Below are 5,000 nucleotides of genomic sequence, written 5' to 3'. Positions count from 1 at the left end.
TTCTCAGTGCTGAGGGACAAGAATTATCTCACTTTAAAATGACTTTTCTCGTGAACTTTGAAGCCCGCAAGATTACTCGTAAAACCTCGTTTGGCAAAGTTTTAAGGGATTCCATTTCTTTATCTTTGTACAGGGGTGAGATGTTGAGTATTATCTTTTAGACAATACTCAACATCTTATTAAACAGAAGTATTAATGTTTTAAACTAAAACAGAAGAGGCCCTGGTGAGTGTGAGAGCGTGTAGAAGGGCCCTGGTGAGTGTGAGAGCGTGCAGAAGGGCCCTGGTGAGTGTGAGAGTGTGCAGAAGGAACCTGGTGAGTGTGAGAGTGTGTAGAAGGAACCTGGTGAGTGTGAGAGCGTGCAGAAGGGCCCTAGTGAGTGTGAGAGCGTGCAGAAGGGCCCTGGTGAGTGTGAGAGTGTGCAGAAGGGCCCTGTTGAGTGTGAGAGTGTGTAGAAGGGCCCTGTTGAGTGTGAGAGTGTGCAGAAGGAACCTGGTGAGTGTGAGAGCGTGCAGAAGGGCCCTGGTGAGTGTGAGAGTGTGTAGAAGGGCCCTGGTGAGTGTGAGAGTGTGCAGAACGGCCCTGGTGAGTGTGAGAGCGTGCAGAAGGGCCCTGGTGAGTGTGAGACCATGGAGAGTAGCCCAAGTGAGTGTGGAGAGTGGTTCAGGTGAGTTGATGAACGTGCAGAGTAGTCCAGGTGAGGGAGCGGAGAGAGAGAGAGAGAGAGAGAGAGAGAGAGAGAGAGAGAGAGAGAGAGAGAGAGAGAGAGAGAGAGAGAGAGAGAGAGAGTGTAGGCGTGAGTGAGAGGGCTCACCTGGGGCACTAATTAAGGGGGTGTTGGAGAGGTGTGTCAGCCATCCGCACTCTTGTGGTGGGCGGTGAGCGATGGGCTGCGTGTGGGGGGGCGGTGGGGGGGGGGGGATGATCACCTGTATCACCTGGATTTACCTGAGGGCCAGTCTCTTGAGAGGCCTCGACTGGGACAGTAAACAGCGTGTCAAAGTTCCTCTACACCCATTATTTTTTAGGGTATTTAAGGCTTTAATGGCCAGGCGATTCCCATGGGTCATTACCCTATGGGTAGCTAGAAATAAATGTACTAAGAAATCACCTCTACATCTGGAATCTTTCTCCTGGTTTACTATAAACATGTCTTCCTAGTCTTTACGGAAAAAAATATGTAACAGAAAACGGGATTTGTTCACCTATGAAGGGGCTATGCAAGCGAGAATCCCGATGGTATACTTAACTAATATAATACATTCCGGGGCTTTGTCGTAAGCGAGAAAGTTGAGAGGAACGCATGCCATCCTTGTCTGTCAAAGGTGATTTGTCCGTGGCAGTGTGTCGTGCTCTCAACGTTCTAACTAATACACCCTTGACTCGTAACCACAGCAGTCAATACCGGGATATCACAGCCGCATGAAGACATATATATCCTGATATCATAACCGCCACCAAGTAACACACCCACAGACACACCTACCACCACAGCCAGACATACAGCCACAACCACCACCAACCACCACACCCAGACACAACCACCACCACCAACCACCACACCCAGACACAACCACCACCACCAACCACCACACCCAGACACAACCACCACCAACCACCACACCCAGACACAACCACCACCACCCACCACACCCAGACACAACCACCACCACCCACCACACCCAGACACAACCACCACCAACCACCACACCCAGACACAACCACCACCACCAACCACCACACCCAGACACAACCACCACCAACCACCACACCCAGACACACAGGGACTCACAAATCACCAGTAACACAGTAGAGGAGACTCACTATAGAGTTTCTCTTCCCCACAACATGTGGTGAGGCGACCGTAGCGTGAGGCAACTCAAGTGATGTACAGATGACACCGAGTTCTGTGGCTTGTGTCGTCTTGAGGACCTGCCTGAGGAAGGAGACAACGAGGGAAGACACGTGGGCAGATGGCGCTCCATTTTGTGGTTAACCTCGTGCTGAGGTTACGCCGGGGGACATGGCCGGCCACTTTAGCATGTCTCTGGAGGGATGGGTAAGGGGGAAAGGTATTAGAACTCATATTTGGCCTTATGGGGTTTTACTTGCTGATTTCAGGCTCATATTCGGGCTGTCAACTCGATTGAGCTGAGAGATATCCGTAGGGGCTTCAGGTCCTCGGCCGCTATCTTCCTGGGCTGCGTGGTGGAAACTCTGTCGTAAACTGGAGCTGGCGTCGTATTGTTTACCTGGAGAAGAGGTCCTGTCTTCTCCAGGACCTGCCTGGAGGGCTCTAGGGTGAGAGGGTGTCTACGACCTGATGTTTATGTTCAGCGTCTTGTGTTTAGTGGCAGCTGTCGCGAGCCGGGTAGCAGACGGCTCTTATTGCCTGGGTGGTTAGGTAGTTAGCACGGCAGGGGCGTGCCTGTCGCGTCCTGGGGGCGTGGTCACGTGCCTGTCGCGTCCTGGGGGCGTGGTCACGTGCCTGTCGCGTCCTGGGGGCGTGGTCACGTGCCTGTCGCGTCCTGGGGGGCGTGGTCACGTGCCTGTTGCATCCTGGGGGGCGTGGTCACGTGCCTGTCGCGTCCTGGGGGGCGTGGTCACGTGCCTGTCGCGTCCTGGGGGGCGTGGTCACGTGCCTGTCGCGTCCTGGGGGCGTGGTCACGTGCCTGTTGCATCCTGGGGGGCGTGGTCACGTGCCTGTCGCGTCCTGGGGGGCGTGGTCACGTGCCTGTCGCGTCCTGGGGGGCGTGGTCACGTGCCTGTTGCATCCTGGGGGGCGTGGTCACGTGCCTGTCGCGTCCTGGGGGGCGTGGTCACGTGCCTGTCGCGTCCTGGGGGGCGTGGTCACGGCAGGGGTGTGCCTGTCGCGTCCTGGGGGCGTGGTCACGTGCCTGTCGCGTCCTGGGGGGCGTGGTCACGTGCCTGTCGCGTCCTGGGGGGCGTGGTCACGTGCCTGTCGCGTCCTGGGGGGCGTGGTCACGTGCCTGTCACGTCCTGGGGGGCGTGGTCACGTGCCTGTCACGTCCTGGGGGGCGTGGTCACGTGCCTGTCGCGTCCTGGGGGGCGTGGTCACGTGCCTGTCACGTCCTGGGGGGCGTGGTCACGTGCCTGTCCCACGTTCTTATACTAACTTCTGCCTCTCTGTCCGTTACCATTACTTTACTTCCTCACTCCCTCTCTCCCTCCCATTCCTCACTTCCTCTCCCACCCATTCCTCACCCCCTCTCCCACCTCCTGGCCTGGTTGATGATCTCTGGCTTGTTCAAAGTGCCTCCAGCACCCAGCCTCCCCCACCTCCGGCCCCCCACAAGAACAGCATGTCAGCGAGGGGTGTGCTGGTGGCGGTGATGGGAGACTGCTGGTCGGGGGGCTGGTCGGGGGGGCTTGGTCGGGGGGCGCACAGAGTATTTCGGGCGTGCTGACAGCTTCTCTCCCACCCCCACCCATCGCCACCACCCCACATATTCTCCTTTTCCGTACGCCACCCTCTTCCTCCCATTCTCTCCCTGGCTCCTGTACTGCCTCCTCCAGTTAGTGCTCGTCTTTTTGCCCCGAAGGGTGAGTTTATTGGGCAGCGTCACTCGTGCTGCGAGTGGACATGCCGCTATAACTGCGAGTACAACACTCCCCAATAGGAAGAAACCCCCCCCCGCTGGGTTGTTCATCCTGTCACTTGTACCTATATAACCCTTCTCCTGTGATCACCCACTCGTCCCGTGCCCCATCCCCCCCTCCTCACCCTCTTATATATCCCTCTCTCACTTCCTCTCACAACAAACTCAACCCTTCCTCCCCCCCTCCCCGCTAGCAACACTCTTCCTCGCCCCCACCCCCCCACCACTGTCTTCCTCGCCTTGGTGCTTTCTCCTAATAATTCCCCCTCCCTCTCCATTCTCTCCCTCGTCCTACTTCCTTCTTCCTAATCAACCTCCACGTTTGCCTGGCCAAGTTGTGCCAACCTGTTATCTCTATTAGCAATATTAACGAGTTTAATTGTGACTCCTGATATAGATGAATATGTTAACACTCATTCAACTACTTAACAAAAATAAATGATAACGTAGGAGAACATAGCGCAGCATCTTGCACTTCAAGAACCACTTCAGCATGCAGATGTTGCATTCCCTTTCTGTCAACCCAAATCCTCACTCATGGTAGTGTAGTGAAGTCTTCCACCCACATAAAGCTACATACATTTCTCACAAATCCATAAACGATGTGGCGCCTGTGTGGAGGTCCGGTAGATGCTCGATCAGAGAGTCATCTCCTGGGGGCTGAGCCAGGCAGCACCTTTGAACCTTTGTAAGGTAGGCCAAATATTACTCAAAGGTTACAGGTAGGTTACTTTAGTTGAGTCAGAAATGTCAGTGGCTGCGTGACCCCATATGACCGGATCTATGCCCTTTAGGTCACAAAATTCCACAGTGATCATTTAAAGAGTTGTTAAGTATTGAATAGGATATTAATAATATTAGTAATTCATGGTGAGTTGGCGATCATTTAATAAGGCGATTCCCACTTTTAAGAAGCCTAACCAACAATGTGCAGGAATTTTCAGGTACTACAGAAAATGGTGAAGGAGCTTGACCACCATAACCTCTCCCGGTAATGATATTACCAAGTAAATCTTGCAAGTTGAATAGGAATCAACCATGTCAGGACTCTTGTGTAATGCTGTGCCGTTTCCTCCGCCCCCCTCCTGGACGGGCTGGACGGTAGAGCGACGGCCTCGCTTCATGCAGGTCGGTGTTCAATCCCCGATCGTCCAAGTGGTTGGGCACCATTCCTCTTCCCCCGTCCCATCCCAAATCCTTATCCTGACCCCTTCCCTGTGCTATATAGTCGCAATGGCTTGGCGCTTCCTCCTCATAGTTCCCTTCCGCCCCCCCCCCTGCCACCTTGCTTGTTGCTTGAAGGTCCACCCTCCACACAACCATTCATGGAACACATTCTCATAAGAAATAGGTACTCGAAAAAAATCAGTCTTTGGACAA

Source organism: Procambarus clarkii, chromosome 57 (assembly GCF_040958095.1).
Source record: "Procambarus clarkii isolate CNS0578487 chromosome 57, FALCON_Pclarkii_2.0, whole genome shotgun sequence".
In the NCBI taxonomy this organism is placed as follows: domain Eukaryota; kingdom Metazoa; phylum Arthropoda; class Malacostraca; order Decapoda; family Cambaridae; genus Procambarus; species Procambarus clarkii.
Note: the sequence above shows the minus strand (reverse complement) of the source record.